General features: G+C 39.4%; 1 protein-coding gene and 1 pseudogene across 1 annotated transcript in view; both read left to right on the forward strand.

Annotated features, from left to right (window-relative positions):
* LOC117308644 (uncharacterized) overlaps positions 1-14,083 on the forward strand; it is a 129,239-nt gene extending 115,156 nt beyond the window's left edge. Inside the window, exon 6 of the mRNA XM_033842864.2 lies at positions 13,835-14,083. The gene's annotated coding sequence lies outside the window, so the exon portion shown is untranslated. The remainder of the gene's footprint in view (positions 1-13,834) is intronic.
* LOC117308645 (ferritin light chain pseudogene) overlaps positions 1-18,157 on the forward strand; it is a 119,887-nt pseudogene that overhangs the window by 86,446 nt on the left and 15,284 nt on the right.

Below are 18,157 nucleotides of genomic sequence, written 5' to 3' on the forward strand. Positions count from 1 at the left end.
CCACACCCTCGCCTTCTCACGCAGACCCCCATGCACAAATAGAACGCACGGGCTCTCCGCCACAGACCCACAAGCCACGTATACGTGCTCCTTCACATACTTCCTCAGCACCGCTCTCACAGACTGATTCACAAATGCAGCACACTCACACACGCACACTCCCCCGCATACATCCCCACCGCCTTCTCACATGCGCGTGTGCGTGCACACACACACATACTTTCAGAGCCTCCCTCACACCATCACTTTCCTTCCTCTGTCTCTCACAAACACTCCCTCTGCCAAGAGCGTGGCTCTGCTGCAGAGCAGCCCCTGAAGTACTTGTCACTGTACTCCACCACGTCCTTGGCCTTCCTGGCCTCAGTCTCTTCCCTTCCACCTCCAGCCCTGCATACTGTGGCCTTGTATTCTTTTGCCATTTCTCCGTTTAGTCAACAAGAATATATAGAGTATTCATTTATTCATTCAACAAATGTTGACTGAGCACTGATTATGGGTTAAGCATTGGGGATTCTATGATGACACAGGTCCTTCCCTCGTAGAGCTCTCAATTTTGTGTCCAATTCGTTTGCTGCTTGTCTCATCTGACTAGAATGGAAGGTAACCCTTGATCTTGGATGTTGAGAGATGTGTAGGAGTTCACAGGAGGAAAAGTAGGGGAAGGGTGTTCTAGGCAGAGGGCAAAGCATGTGCAGAGCCTACAAGTAAATCAAGGTACAGTAGGCTGGAAACTGAGGTGATGCTCAGAGACTAGAGGAGAAGCTGCAAAGAGGGAAGAAGCCAGATGTCACAGAGTTTAGATGCCATGCTTAGGGGTTTAGATTTTGTCTAGTGGGCCACAAGGAGTCATGGGAAGTCTTTAGTGACAGGACAGGGTGAGGAAATGATGGTGGCCTGACCTAGAAGAGGTGAGTGGGAAGGAAAGGAGACTCATTTAGGCACAAGAACCAGTGGGGTTCCAGTTCCAGAGCTCTGACCTCAGGAAAGTCACACAGCCTCTGTGACCTGGGTCCATCACATGAGGATGGGAGACAGTACCAGAGCCGGGCTTATGGTATATGCTCAGTAAACAATAGGCATTATTGTCAGTTATCGGTAGGACATGGCAGGGCATCAGATGAGGAGGAGATTTTACTGAGCACCTACAGAGTGCTGGGTACTGCGCCAGGTGCTGGGGCCCAGAGGGGAGGTGGTCTGCGGCTTCAGGAAGCTCACACACCGTAACCACAGCTCACGTGGACAACAGAGCGCGGGGTGTGAGGGTGGAGGCAAAGCACCTCGGAAGGTTAGAGGAGCATGAGGGCTCTGGGTGGCTCACGAAGGAGCTGGCATTGAGCCGGACCTTAAAGAGGCTGGTTGAACTTGGGCAGGCAGAGGTGGGAGAAGGAGCTTCGGGGAGAAGGAGCCCTGTGAACGACAGCCTGAGGGCAAGGGGTCTCATCCGGCTGTTGTGTGGGACACAGGAAGGGGGTGTCGTGGGATGGGATTATGGAGGCGAGACCTTGGTGGCCAGGCTAAGGGGGGGGTGGTGTCAGCACGGGGTGAGCTGCACTCTAGAAATCCCATGTTTTGGTGGTAACATGGAATGTGTCCATTAGAGACTGTGCTCCAGGCTCCGCCAGTAAGCCGTTGCCCTCTTGGACCTCAGTTTCCCCATCTGTGTGATGAGTTCAGTCTTGTTTAGGAGGGAGTTCCGGTATCATGTCCTGGGGCTGGCCTAGCCTACTTTGTTGGGCATCTTCTGGCCTGGGATTCTGGGTCTCAGCAGTGCTTCCTTCCTGAGCACCCTCAGCCAAAGAAAGGAGCAAAATGAGGGGTTCCCCAGAGGCAGGTTTTGGGCGCTGCAAATGAGGGGCCAGGAGCTCCACACGGAAGGGAGGGGTCTTTGCCTGGATCTGACTCCAAGCCCCAGAGGGAAACCAGAAGAGAATGTCAAGGTCCCTCTTCCCTCTCGCCCTGACCCGTGTGGTGGCAGATGTGGGCCATGTGCCCAGTCCCTGGTCCAGGGGGTATCAGGACTATTCTGCCCACTGACAGAGGAGCAGGGCTTGGGTTCAAGAATGTGGCCCAGGGCTTAGAGTCCCCTGGGGTTAAGGAGCCAGGAGGCCAATCTTAGGGTGGCAGAGCCAAGTAAACGCCCATGGGTAACAGGGTTCATTTATATTTGGTGTTGCCAGGAGTTGTGGTCTAAGGCAAGTCCTGGTGACACCCAAAAAATTTAAAAAATAAGAAAAAAATGCTGATTTTATAAAGACTGTTTTCTTCCATAGTTGACAAACTTATGATGGTACCGATGGTTGGATACTACTCTTAGAGATGAAAAAGGTCTTAAGGAATCTTCCATATTCCATTCACCAATCTGTGTTCTTGTTCAAAGCAAAATTAATTCCTTTCAAAATTAAAGTATTAGCTTAATAATAATTTTTAATCTTAAAATAATCTATCTGTGAGAATGGGAATTTTGGGTAGGAAAAAGTGACAGAAGATGGGACAAAAAGACAATTCATAGAAAGACAAAACAGAATTTTTTAAATGGTGGGTACGAACTTCTGTTTCCAACTATATCAGTTTACCTTAGGAAAGCGTACTAGAAAGGCCAGATAAATCATAAGCAACATTTGACTGTGAGCGTTAGAAAGCTACTGAGGTAGCCATGACCTAGAAAAGTAAAATAGAGAAAGAAACTCACTGAAGTGAGAACAATATTCTGCACATGCATTCCTAGCCCAGTCATTTAGGAACTACTGATGAAGAGCAAAAGTCTGAGAAACCAAATGTGGCTCCTAAGAGGTAGAAAAGCCAGTAGATCTTAGGACAATGTCATAGGACTAAGGAAACCAGAGTTGGAATTGAGAAATAACAAGGCAGCTAGAATTTTAAGGACCAAAATCACAGAGAGAGTAAAGATTCAGAGAACGGAGCTGGATTCAGCAACAGTGTTCCCTTGCAGTATTTTCCATGTATAAAAGGTAGACAAGACAAGATGCTAAGAAGTCAAACAAAAGCTAACTGAAGTCAAAGCAAAGACTTAGTTGGCTCATAATGCTGAAGAGACAAAATTGGGGTTCAGAACCTATGAAAGATTTGTGGCCCAATGGAAAACTAATGATATGAATTAGGACATTGGAAGTCTCTACATATGTGTGTGTCTGTGTGTCTGTGTGTCTGTGTGTGTGTGTGTGTTAGGAAGGTTGATGCAACATCTACATTGAACCTTATAAAGAAGGAAAATGAGTATGAAGTTGGTCCAGGTGACTGAGGTGATCTTCCTCTCTGCTCCCTACCTAAGAATAGGAAATTCTCTCCTCAAGTAAATACAGTTGACCCTGGAACAATGTAGGATTTAGAGCCGCTGACTCCCTGTGCAGTCAAAAATCCACATACAACTTTATGGTCGGCCCTTCTTATCTGTGGTTCTGAATCTGAGGATTCAACCAACCACAGATCATGTAGTACTGTATTACTTATTGAAAAAAAATCCATGTATAAGTGGATCTGTGCAGTTCAAACCCAGGTTGTTCAAAGGACAACTGTAATGTCATTCAGATTCTCTACAACTTGTCATATCCCAAGTCTGGTATTCACTGAAGAACCACCAAGACTACCAAGAAAAGGAGAATTAGAATAAAAAACAAAACAGAATCAGAATCATAGATGACCTAAACGTTCAAGTTCATACATATTTTGGTAAATATTATCAAGTTCAAGAAAACAGATGACAAGGTGAAGAATTTAACTTGACAACTAGAAACTAGAAACGGATTGAAGTTGAACTGATAGAATTAAAAATTATACGAAATTTAAAACTCGGTAGTGGATTGGACACAGGTAAAGAGAGGTAAGTGAACTGGAAGATAGAGTAGTAACAATATTAAGACTAAAGCACGGGAAACGAAAAGAATAAAAAGTACACATAAGCGCATTTGAGACATATGGGCCACAGTAAACATTTTTATCATATGTGTAAACTGGAGTCCAAAGGAAAAAAGGAGAGAGAGATTGGGATGAAAACAATATTTCAGAAATATTAACAGCTGAGAGTTCTCTAAAACTAAAAGGAATATATGGAGCCATAAATCAATAAGCACTAAAAAAAATGCAACAAGAACAAATACAAAGAAAACCACACCTAAGATCACCACAGTACAATTCATGAATAGCAAAGAAAAGCATGACATCTTAAAAGCAGCCCCACGAAACAGAGAGAGATTACTTTCAAATGAACAATAGGATTAAGATTACAGTTTACTTCTCAGCGAAACTGAATGGATACTAGAAAATAATGGAATAACATTTTTAAGTGCTAAAGAAAAGAGCTGCCCATTGGGAATTCTAGAGGGAGAGAAATTGTTGTTTGGAAGGAAAGATGCAATAAGGAAATTTGCAGACAAACAAAATTTAGAAAATATTTTCTCATCAGAACTGACTGAATTAAATTATAAAGGGAGACCTGCAGGCAGAAGGAAGATTATCACAGATGAAAATAAGGACTTTATAAAGAATTATGTATAACAGAAAGGGTAAATAAGTGGATAAACCTAAATAAAATCTAACAATACAAAAGGGTAATAATAAAATATATCAAAAATTAGAATGCATTAAAACAAATGGAAGAGGAAAATATAGTAAAAGAAATTTAAGATCTCAGCATTGCCTGAGAAGCAGTAAAAGAGCTAATAAGTCATGGTACATGTGTAACTGCTACTTATGTAAAAATAACAAGCTAATACAAGGGAAAATGGAATTTGAAGAAATCTCAAAGGAAGAAAGAAGAGCAAAAGGAACATAACAAGGTGGGACAAATAGTAAACAAGGAGTAAACGATCTGTAAGAAAATACATTAACAGTAAATACTCAAAGGACAAGGATTATTGAAACAAAAAACCTAATTCTATGCCACCTACAAGAGACAAGAGTCAGATTGAAAATGAAAGGATTCAACAATTATGTCATAACAACAATAAGCAAAATTGAAGAAGATTTTTTAATGTTAACATAAATTTGAAAGCAGAAAGTATCACTGGCGATAATGCAGGATAATAAAACCCACTGTTACTTTACAAGGAATATATTATAAATCTAAACTTCAATGCAATATATGAAGGGAAATTCCAAAAATCTAAGTAGAAATAGAAAAATCTGAATTACCTAGATCAGTAACATAGAACCACAACAATAAATCAGCAGATTATAGAAGATCTGAGTACCATCATTAAAAACTTTGGCCTAAATTTATATAAAACACTGTACCAACAATGATGGACTATATATATCACGCAGAAATTTTTAGGTGCACATGGCACATTTATAAAATTGACTATATTCTGGTTATAAAACAAGACTCCGAATAAGCAAGAAATTTAAAACTATATAACCAATATTTTACCAAATAGTTGGATATTAAAGACATACTTCTGATCATTATGTAGGTCAAAGATAAAGTCGCAATGGGAATTAGAATTTTATTAATTGAATGATAATGAAAACATGCCATAACAAAACCTGTGGGTTGCAAATAAAGCTGTGGTCACAGAGAAGTTTATGTATTCCAATTATACTCTCTAAATGTAAAACGGAAAGGAATAAAACAACTAGAAGATAACCTATCACCCTGAGGTAGGCAGCTCCTGAACTGTACCTGGTGGGAAAGACAGGGCAGAACTTCAGGAGGCCAGCTGAGAGCACGGTGAACACCATGTCAGGAGCAGTCTCCAAGAAAGAGAATTTAATGTACAAAGGGATGCCTAAAATATATTTAAGAGCTAGCACACTGACCCCTCTTAAGGATGACTTATGTTGCTGGGGAAAAAATAAGAAGTGCTCGATGTAGAAGGTGAATAGCTTTATAATTCCCAGGAGAATCTTGGTACCAGGACCACACAATGAAGAACTTGGAGTCCCCATGGCTAATCCAGCAGACAGAAAAGGAGGAACAGAGATGCGAGAGAAAATAAAGGGAACTCTTGGTGCAATTCGGTGCTGCTGCAGGGCCAAGTCCAGGTATGTGCTCTCTATCTCCACATCTTAAATAAAAGCCACCATGTTCCTCAGTCTTTCAGGTACTTAGAATTTCTCTTTAGAACTTGAAAATGGGGTCACGTTTCCGGTCTGCATTGCTACAGTACAAAATAGAGGCAGGATGTTTGAAATAGTTCTCCATCTGGCAGAGGAGGCCTTGAAGCTGTGAGCCACTCACTGCAAACCAGCAGGACATGAAGGATTCTTGAGCAGATCTGAAGCTACTGGGAGGCCTTTGAGGAGTTAAATCCCATAGTAAATACTGTACCTTCAATGGCCCCTTCTCCCTCTCTGTCCAGCCTTCCTCCACTCCCGTGGGGGCCCAAAGGGGTTAAATGAGCACTCTTTGACTTGTACTTGGTGGTCCCAGAACTTGACGTGGGCTTGGAGACTTCCATGAAAAGTCTGCCTTCCATCTACTGGCTTGGGTTTCTTGGGCTCTCTGCTCCAGGCTAATCCCTTCAACCTGCTTTTTCCATTTCTGCCAATAATCCCCCTCTCCAGACCTTCCTAATGCTCTTCTGGGGCAGGAGGGAGACTTACTGAGGGCAATATTTATTTCTAGAGGGAGAGGTGACCACATGACTTCACACTGGTCGTCCCCTTGATTATTCAGTTTCTGTCTAGATTAGTCGTGGGTGTTTGTGCACCCCAGCCTCACCCCCAGGAGGCTTTAGAACACTGTCCTTGTCTCAGCACTGAGCCTCTATCTAGCCTCCTTCCCTCTCTCTCCTTACCCATCTTTACCCACAGACTCGCAGGCTTTCTGGACCTCTGAGGAAGATAAGCACTTCACTAGAACCTCTGCTACAGAACCAAATATATTGAAATGAATCTTTAGGAAGATACTGAAACAACAGAAAAAGAATACATGACGATTGTTTCTCCTGAGGGTTCAGTTACCGAGGGGGCCTTTAGCAAACTTTGATAAATCTAACCTTTCCTTCCTTGGCAATAGTTGATCACACTGTGAGGAAAGCAAGTTAGAGAATGGAAAAATAATATTTGGATTTCAACGAAATAATAAAGATGCAGGGACTATCTTTGACTTTTGCAAGGTGAGAAGACAGTTTACATTTTGATTATTTGATGGCAGGAATCCCTTTTAAAACAGGGCCAGTCTGCATGATGCATTTAAAAATCAACCTTTTCAAATATAGCCATAACCCCCACAAGATTTCTTGATTTCTCTGGGGTCAGATAAACCATCACATCTCACAGTGGTGCCCTGTACATGAAAGTGATAAACATAACCTGGAAGCACGGCAATGGCTAAAACTATGGAGCTGGCAGCCATTCGCTGAAAGGATTTTTTGCTTTTAATTCATCACATAAAATGCTAATGTCCAAATTCAGGCAGGTAGATCTTACCAGCCATCAAGAGCTTCAGCCCTGCTAAACAGCTAAGTATGCACTTTTAAACCCTACTTTGACTGCTCCAGAAACTTACTGGGTTTCATTAATGCCTCTGTTACTATTTCCTTTGTGTCGTTTTCTTTTTCTTTAAAAACACAGCTGTGTGATCTTGGGGAAGTTATATTATTTCCTTGAGACTTGGTTGCCTTCTCTGTGAATATCTGGGTATAATTTTAGTATTGCTCAATAGAATTTTTGGTGATAATGAAAATATTCTATATCTGTACTATGTAAATGCAGTATTCAACTAGCTACATGGAGCTAATAAACATCTTTGGAATATGGCAAATGCAACTGAGGAACTGATTTTTTAATCTTATTTTTAAATTTGTTTAAATATAAATAATGCCATGTGGCTAGCATCCTGTTGACAGTACAGATCTACATAATATTTTAAGGACACCCTCCACTCAAAAACTCTACGATTCATTAACTCAACCTAAATATTTTTGCCCTCTGACAAACAAAAAATAATTTATGCTTTCCTGAAATTATCTGTCAAGACCTTTATCAGTTTGGGGACATTATATTCTTAAAATTGACTTTGCTTTATGAAACTGTAATAATGCTGGAGTTTCCTGCCCTTGGTACCACCTTTGTGATGATGGGAAATATTGTGGATGATCAAGGACCATTTCAAGAGATCATGGAGAGAAACCTCCTTCTGGATTTAATTTCATTATGAGGATGTCAAAATGCTACATTACTTAAAATAAAACCCATACCGTTTTTATGCTAAGTTATATTCTACATGTAGATGGAAAAATGTTAAAAAGATTTTTAAAGAACTGCGCATCTGTTTTTGAAGCTGATTTGCTGTAGGCTAGCACTTTATCCATCTCAGTACTATTTCACTTAGTAAACAAATGCAGTTGCCATAATTGCTGCATATGTGTCTGTGTTCCCTTCTAGGCTATATGTTTTTGAAATTAGATACAATATTTATATCACAGGCCCTATGTATAGCACAATACCCATTGCTAATTCAGATTGTGTTTTAAGATATGAGACAAAATGTAAGACTTTTATTATAGTCATAAACATCTAGCAAACCAACCAGAAAATAAAAGCTAATTTTCAGTTGGTTGGCCGAGAACAAAAAAGCGAAGAATACCTAGTGCAAAACCATATCCTCTAATAACTACTGTAGGATTTAGAGCACACACATGCTAAAAAATATCTTCTTATCAAAGATTTGAGGTTAGACCTGCAAAAAATTATATCAGAAGTGAAAATAATCATGTGGTCTGACCAGCAGTGGATCACACAAAGTAAGTGTATACTATATATAAAGTAGATAGACTACGAGGTCCTACTGTATAGCACAGGCAACTATATTCAATACCTTGTAATAACCTATAATGGAAAAGGATCTGAAGAAGAAATACATATATCGGAATCACTTGGCTGTACACCTGAAACACAACATTGTCAATCAACTATACTTCAATTAAAACAAAACAAAAAACTAAGTGTAAAGGGAAGTATAGTTTTATAAATTCACCTCTGATATCCAATGGACCAGCTGAAAGACAACAGAAAGTACAACTTTCTAGGAGACAGGACATGGCCAGGCAAACCAGGCCGTTACCCTCGGTAACGGTCATACCTGCCAAAAAATATACAGACTAGCCTGCATTCATGAATACATAGGAATTCTTCATTTATCTGGCATTATTAGGCAATGAAGTATTGTATGTTAGGAGAAGTTTTCTTTCAAATGACAAATTTAACAGGAGTTATTTTAACCTTCACTCGGTAAGTTTTTTTCTAAAATTAAGAAATGTATCCTACTGGTGTATCTAATGTTTCCTTGATAACTCGGGGTCATCAGTTCAATCAACGTTTGCATGAATAATGCAAATGGAAACAAGACAGGCATGCTTACTGAAACTGAAAATGACATAGCAATGGCTGGAATAACTGATGAGAGAGCAAGAAAAAAGCAAAACTGAAAACAAACCGTGATCAAGAAACAATCAGTCAAGTTCTGACTTTCTGTACTTAGTTTCAAAAAGAGATACCACAAATCCCAGCAAGAGACTCCAGCATCATTAGCTGTCTTTCTCCTTTGTTTCCACCTTCCTTTCCTTTTCCTTCTACCCTAGATTGTTCCAGGAAGTGTTTATAGCTCCTTACAAGACAAATTCTAATACTTGCTTTCTCTCACACAAACTTCACAATATGTCCATGTGATAAATGGTGTGGAGGTAAAAGAGAATTCATCACAGGCACATCTCCTATGAAAATAAAATTAGAAACTAGCTTCTAAACATGAAGAGAGAAGGGCGTGGTGTCAGGCACTAATTTCCTTGCGAATTCCTCTCCATTTCTAATAGACGTTCTTCTTTACCAAGATCCCTTTTTATTGGTGTCCTATTCCAGACTGCTCCACTCCGCCCATCCTCATCCTGTAAAATACATTCACACTCTTTTGTGACCCTACTTATTTGCCCATTAAATAATCAATCATAGAACTGTTGGAATTAAATATAGAGTGAAATTAAAATACTGGAGTCACTTGGAGGGTTTAAGCAGCTCCACCAGAAAATACTGGGCATGGATTTAAAAGAGGCTGCGTGGGACTTGCTCTTGTCCAAGTTCTTTCTCAAGAAGTATCTGAAATAAGCCTAAATTCAGAGTTAATCAGACTGGCCTGCTTTCTCAGGTGGACTGGAATTCATTGCTCTTTCCCCTCAACTCCCTGATGTCAGTGGCACTTTCCGGAGATGAGGTGGACTTCTCTGCCTACTGCAGAAGCTCAGTTCCCCCCGGGTCCACTCCCTGTCTGAATCCCACACTTGAGGCCAGATGCCAGCCTTCCCAGAACATTCGTGGCCTCATTTCAGTTTTTGACCTGCTCAGATTGAGTCCCTCTAGACTCTTTCTCAGCTGGAAACCTGATCTTCCACCCCTTTCCCTAACCTCGATGGTTACCTTCCCTCATTAGGCCTCAGGTGCTTTAGCTATAAAATGATACAGTTGCCCTTAATTCTAAAGTCTTCTTTCTAAAGCGCTACAATGTGGTGGCTCCTTGAAAATGTTTCTCTTTGCTGGTTTTAATTTTGTAGAGAATTAAAACCCCAGCCACTCTAAAAGACAGTAAGTTACATTGGATAAGGAAAGTGTGCTTTTGTAGTTAGATTAACAGGGATGGAAGATGACTTAAGTATGTTTTAAGATACTCATGATCCGTTCTCGTGAGAGTCGGGGAAGAAGGGGAAGAGAGTTAATAAAATACCAAACGATTGTGACAAATTAAGTTCACCAAGATGTAGCTGATTAGTTACTACTTGAATAAGCCACACAAATCCAATCCAAAGTTTTCCTTTATTTTTCTAAGAAGGATCCCAATGAACTGAGTCCCATGTTCAGTAACTCCACGTTCAATGGCTTAGTCTTTAAAAACTGTTATGTTGCTGGAAGCAGAAATATTGCCCATCAGTCCTAATTGATGTTTAGCTATCACGCACATTTGAAATAAATTTATTACTTTGACTGGTCTCAGTGTAATACATTCCAAAGGGGCAAAGAGCACACGAAAAGTTATGGAGTCTCCATCTTCTACACTAAAGTGTGCAATAAATTACATATTATTTGGCCGTGAAATTCACAAGCCATAGAAACCACGCCATTTGCAGTGTATACAGTGGTAAAGAGCAGGTAATGAGAATGATATAAAACCAAACAGACTGCTTACGTTGGCACTGCTGCCAATAAAGCAATCATTAAATGCATTCATATGCATCTACGCTAGGTAAGCTCTCTGAGGGCAATTGCTATGAATTCTACATACCTGTCAGGATACTATATATAGCCCACTTTCTATGCCCTTTATTCAAAGACGCTGAGAAAGGGTTACTCTGGGTAAATCCAGACCTTTTCTCAATATAGAATTTGGTCAACATGCGTTCTGAACAGCAAAATTTCACAGTATTTTCCTACACTAATTGTCACCTCAGCAAATGCAGGATTAAGTATAATGGATTATAAGAAGTTAGAAAGGAAAGATGGAAGAAAAGAAGGAAGGTAGAAAAAGGTGGTATGGAGTACTTCAACATTTATGTAAAGAGTGGACCTAAAACTAACCTGAGGTTTCCCTGAAGTATTAGCATACTGCTATAGAAACTTAAATGAAAAAATAAAAAAAACCAGCAAGGGACACTCAAAGATTCTCTTGCTTTTTCACTTTACTGCATATACACGTCCATCTTAAACAATCTATATGCTTATATCCAACAAGAGAGCATTGTTTTGCAAGGCTATTTGGGTTCTATCAGCATGTAAAGGTCGGACAACTCAACTTTAGCAGAGTTAGGCCTCAGGTGAATAATTGCTTCTTTCAGGTTGCGAGCATTTGAATTTTCCAGAAATGTTTCCCAAAATATGAAAACTAAAAGAGTCCTAGGAACAGTGTCCTTTAGAAGGTTTATAGTATCAAGGTTTTTGGAGGAAGAGTATCCTTGTCGATTATCAACACAATGATTCCAAGCAGGTCAATTTTTGCTGAGAATATTATATAACAGAACCCATTTCACCTCCATTATACTGACAATGATCTTCCTTACTTCAACCTTGTGCTTCTTAGTAAAGTTGAAAATACTGAGCCAAGAACAGACAGTGACAATGCCAGAGACTCAGATGTACCTATAGGTGCCTTCAGACAACATCAGCCACCCAGGCTAAAGTCCTGGTTTAAAACATCCCAACATGAATGAATCTCAAAAACCATATGCTGAGCAAGTGAAGCCAGATCAAAAGGGCACCTACTGTATTATTCAACTTACATGAAATTCTAAACTCGACAAAAGTCATCTCTAAAGATAAAAAACAGATCCGTGGTTGCCTTGGGGTGGGAGATGGGGATACTTTTGCAAAAGCCTGCGAGGAAACTTTCTAGGGTTTTAGAATTGTTATCTATCTTTATGGGGGTGGTAGTTATACAAATGTATACATTAATTAAAAGTCACTGAGCCGTTGACTAAAAATGTCTGCATTTTATTGTATGTAAATGATACCTTAATAGGGTTGATTACAAAATAAACCAAAACCAAAACAAAGCAGAAGAAAAACCTCTCAAGACCTCAAAGGAAATACACTGTTTTCTTCCAGGGTACCAGATTGGAAATGAGGCATTGGTCTGTTCTACCCTCAGATTATCCCTAGGATTATCTAGTCTATTTTAAAGCACTAGAGTCCCCTATCAGGAAAACTCACCCCATGTTTAATTACTTTGATTTCTTCTGTGCCTCTTCTCCCAACACAGTGAAGCCATTCACGGAAGAAAAACCACCTTTTTCCAACTTTGCATCACCACATATTCTTTCTAAAGCTATTATTTATGTAATAAAATTTGGCTACACTTTGTAAAAATCTAGCTTTTTGAGCCTTACAAATCTTAACAGTTAACCTATTGCCTCCACTGGAATTTGGAAAAAAAATTATTTTGAAAACGAATAGCTGAGAATTCACATTTTTGCTTTTTGTGATTTTCTGTTCCCCTAAGAGAGAAGTGAGTAGGAATGAGAAACACATACATAAAGAAAAAAAATTATCTTGCTGCCTTTGCATGGTTATAATTTATAGGAGGCCCTTTTCAAAAATAATCTATTATCAGAATCAATAAAATATAATCTCCATGAAGGCCAGGCCAGGATATTTGTCTCTTTTTCAGCAGATTGCAATACAAACCACATTCATGGATATGCTTCTTGATGATCTTTGTAATACTGGAACAGTTGCCCATTTCCTCATGCCTCTTCACCTTAACTTCAACCTGGATTTTCACCAATGACCTCACATTTCCTTCTCTATCACTTGGTTGTGGGCCTCTTTTCCGACTCCAACTCGCATTTCACTCTGGCACCAAAGGAAGACTCACACCTTCCTGCTTTTTAGTGATACCTCCAGGTCATTACCATATTGTGATCACCCTGCAGAATAGCCAAACAATTGTTATTTCAGAGCCATCTGACAGTTTGTAGTTCTAAAAATTAACTAAGGACCGCATTTGTCAAAAATATCCTAGTTTAAGATTTTGGTAATACAGCAACAGTCATTCCGAAGTCATTTATGACAATCAGTGTGGGAAGCACCCTCCTTCAGGAAGATCCTTTGCCATACAATACTCTTTCCCTGTCTGGTAATAAGGAAGCACAGCCGTGGAAAGTAACCTTTTGTGGAAAGAAATACTTGGCTTCGAGAAGGCTTGCAGTTCATATCTTTTTCTTGAATTAGATTCCCCATTAATTACTTTATCCACAAAGAGGTAATTATCAGAATTATGTAAGCAATTAAGGAGATGCTACTCCACATTCTTTCAGCTTGTTGACCTTTCTCACTTTATTTCATGTGGCTATCTGAAACATCAGTGATTTACATGTCTTTTTTTTTTTAACAGATTTCTGTGTGTGTGTGTCCCCATGATGAAAACATCATTAAAGTAAAATATCATGAATAGACTCTTAAGAAGCAGAGTCTACTGAAAGTCCTGGAAAATATGAAAGCACTAATATTCATGGACAACTCTACACTCTGAAAGTTACTCCAAATGTTGTTGATCTCTCTTTTGTCTAGGAGTTTTTCAAATTTTCTACCATGATCATTTGTTAGTTTTATAATTACATAATAAAGGCATTACATCATACAATCTTTTGTTATCCATTGCAGTTTTAAAACTATTCCTTTCCTTGTCCTCAGCAGATATGTCATAGATTATTAGTACACAAGCAAAGACTTTCAACGTAACAGTACTTTATAGTGAGAAGAACTATACTGAGCTATCTCTATCCTAAGACAATGCACTAGGAAAGCACTAGGAATTCTTAAGCACTAGGAATACAGAGACGATCAAGGGGCAAGTTCCTTGCCTTCGAGTATACATGATCATTATAGCAAATGCTTAAATAGCACTTAGTATATAACTCACCACAGCAGTCTTATTATCCTCCTTTTTAATAGGTGAGCAGAGGAAGCCACAGGGAAGTCATAGGGTAAAGCCAGAATTTGAACCTAGGTAGACTAGTACACTCTCCACGGCTTTAACTACTACATTTATATATATATATATATAAACTCCAAGTATTCCAAAGTTACAAAACACTTATCTACCAAAACTCAAAAAGGAGCACACAAACTTGCATAGAAAATAAACATGTAAAAGTTCATAAAGAAACCACAATATAACCTGCTCCACATAATATATTGACTGCAGTGTCCTTGGCCTCTCCCATCCTTAGGTAGCTGGAAATTATAACAAAATAATACTTTTCACCTTTGGAAGCCACACCATCTCTCATACCCACCAACCAATTACTTCCTTAGAGAGAATAGGAAATTAACCTGAATATCATAAATATATATATATATATATATATAGCATTACTGATGTAGAATCTTTGTTTAAAGACAATAATTTCAATAGCAGAGGGAACGTTACCATTGCAGGCTTCAGATAACATCTATATTTCTCAGATTTCATGCTAAATCATATAATGCCATATTGTGTCTGAAGCTATTTTTTCAATAGTCCATTTTCTTAAATGGACGAGCAAAGCCGTAAATACTGAGGAACATTTTGGCTCCCAAATCCTAAAGCCATTCTGATTATGCCTGGGTGATCATGGGGACGTCATCGGAACTACCAGAGGACTGGCTGAAATACCAGTGTTCTGGCCAGCCTTACAAATCAGAAATTATACAGAATCCAATTTTATTTCTTTGTTAAGTAATTCCTATGAGGCTGTTGGGATGTCAGTGTAAAGTCCTTTCATGTGTAATCTTTATCCATTAGATAGGGAACAATGCCAATCCCCGTCATAAATACTTTCACAACCTGACACTGAAAATCCACTGTAGGGCATACGACCTGCAAATAGGATGTGAATCACACACATCCACTCATTCAGACAATCCACAAATATTCATTTTTAAGTCTACTATATGCCAATAATGTACCGGCCTCTCAGATGCTAGACCATGCTAAATGCTGAAACAGACATACTCAGTTCGGGCCCTCCTGGAACTTACTACCTACAGAAGTGACTTCATTGTAAACGGTCAGGTCTCAGCCAATGCTATTATCATCAGCAGGTGACCAAAGGATAGAGCTTGCTTTCTAAACAAGCTCCACACTCTTTGCTTTCAACATTTTTGCTTTCCTTCAAGGCACATAATCCAGTGGTCAGTTTCTCCCACTTAGTGAGGTTTGGGGAAAAGGTACCCAGTGAACAATTCCTTGTGGCCTCACTCTTTCCTCATACTCTCCTCTGTGCTCCTGAGCTAAAGAGACCTGGATTAAAGTCAGTTGTTCTAAGCTTATTATTTTAAAATACGGCTGCTCCTGCTTTGAGGATTTCCACTGGACCAACACAGCAGCAAAGCAGCACTGAATCAGAAGCAGGTAAATTTCAAAATGACAGCTCTAAACATATCCACTCTCCTTTTGTTCTCCTCCTATCCCTTTGCTCTGAACACCTCTGCCCTGAGGCTTTGCCTTTACCCTTCTCTGATTACTGCTCCAAAAGGGTTTCCAAGAGCAGGGAGTATTTATGGTTTCATTTGCTCCCAAGTCCTTGGTGGAAAAGGATGCTTGCTTCCTGATTCTTACTAATTCCACACTCACATCATCAACACAAAAATCATCATTAAAAAAAAAATTTCCTCAGCTTCATATTTCTTCTGGGCCAACACTGAAAGAATATTTTCAAAGAAACAATATCCTCTCTCCTTTGCTCTTCTGAGTTTCACGTTCTTACCTCCAGTCTCATTTTCAACCCTTATTACGAGATGCATCACAAAAACAGAAGAAAGTTCTTTGTGCTTTCCTGTACCAGCTAATTATTCTAATTTGTTCTGTCTCTACCGAACAGAATGTGAAATCAACACAAAGGCTGATTATGCGACCTCTTCCAAGGGAATGGTCTGAGAGTTGTCTATTTACTAATGAAGCTCAGTGTGTATTAAGGGTTGACTGAAGCAATCATCAGGAATTTTCATCTCTTAAATTAGTCTTTTCTACCAGATGCACATCTTTCATTTCGGATAATATAACTTTTAAGTTCAGGATACAACTGGACAAAAGAAAACAAGGTAACCAACACAACATTTGCAGTAATAACACAGTAACAGCTATCCTTCCCTGAGGAATTCAGCCTACTTTATGGACACAATTTAGTACAAACTCATAAGAAAGCTAACAAAGCCCCAAACCACTTCACAAGAGCGTAGAGAGGTAAAGGTCAGAAATTATTACTGCCAGACCCAGCAGACAATGGCACCTACCGGAAAGAGCACAGGACAGGAAAACCTGGAAGCCTGTGTTCCAGTTTCGGTTATTCCTGTAAGCATTAGTACGATCTGAGTGAACTCAGCCTGCCCTGCTTTTTCCGTTTATAAAAACCTACATCATCCTCTCAGTAGAATGAAATGCCACATCTGAAAAGTTGCAGATCTCTTTAGGAAAGAAGCAAAACTCATGCTTTCCAACCAAAATGGAATAATTCAGTCAATGGAGACTTAATAAAAATCTGCCATAAAGCAATTGTTTACTTGAAATCTATCTTTTGTGGTATATTTATTGGGGTAAGGAGTGTAAGCAAATCATAATTAGAGTTACCGATTATTCCAGAAATCAAGGTCATTGAGTTCAGATTCCAACTTTGACCCTGACCCAGGCTTACAGAGATGTAAGATGTCCCAATACCTCATATCCACCATACATGGGAGAAACAAGGTATGCAGACAGATCCTCTTATAAATATCCCATATGTAGTGGTTTTAATACAGGGTCTCAGATTCATTGCCATTCTTCGCATCCAGATGTGGGCATTTTCCCTTGAATTTAGGCAGGCTTTCCATGGCTTCAAACAATAGAGCAGGGGTCAGTAAATTATGGCTGGTGGGCCAAGTCTAGGCCTCTACCAGCTTTTATAAATGAAGCTTTATTGGAACACAGCCATGTTCCTTAGTATATGTATTGTTTGTGTCTGTTTTCACATCACAGCAGCAGAGCTAAGTAGTTGCAAAAGAGACTGTATGGCTTGTAAAGCCTAAAATATTGACTGTCTGACACTTTATGGAAAAAGGTCTCCAACACCTGCAATAGTATATAATGAAAGTGATGCTATGTAACATCTAAGACTAGGTCATAAAAGGTCATGCAGCTTTTGCATGATTCTCGTGGAATGCTTCAACCCTGGACACTCATTCTCTTGGAATACTCTATCTTGAATCCTAACTACCACGTTATGAGAAGTCCAAGCCACCTGGGCAGCCATCTATAGGCACTCCAGTCAACAGTCCTTGTTGGGCCCAGTCTTCAAGGGCCAGACATGTGAATTAAAATTATCTAGATGATTCCAGCCCCAGCCATCTGAATCCTCATGAGCTGAGGTTCCAGACATCAGTCATGGAGTAGAGACAAGCCATCTCCTCTGTGTACTGTTTGAATTGCTGACCCACAGAATCTGGGCACATATTAAAATTTTTGTTTATTTCACCACTAAGCTTGGACTTCTTTATTATGTAGCAATAGATAACTATAGCACTGTGTCTGTACACAGGATATCTACATTTCACAGAGCACAGATTTTTAGATGTGAATGTTGACTGCTCAATTTCTAAGAAGAACGTATACACACACATAGGTACAAAATGTTTATGTATATGTAAATATTAGACCTATATAAACTAATCTATATTATCCATAAAATGAGGGGGCCTT

Source organism: Tursiops truncatus, chromosome 17 (genome assembly GCF_011762595.2).
Source record: "Tursiops truncatus isolate mTurTru1 chromosome 17, mTurTru1.mat.Y, whole genome shotgun sequence".
NCBI classification, from domain to species: Eukaryota; Metazoa; Chordata; class Mammalia; order Artiodactyla; family Delphinidae; genus Tursiops; species Tursiops truncatus.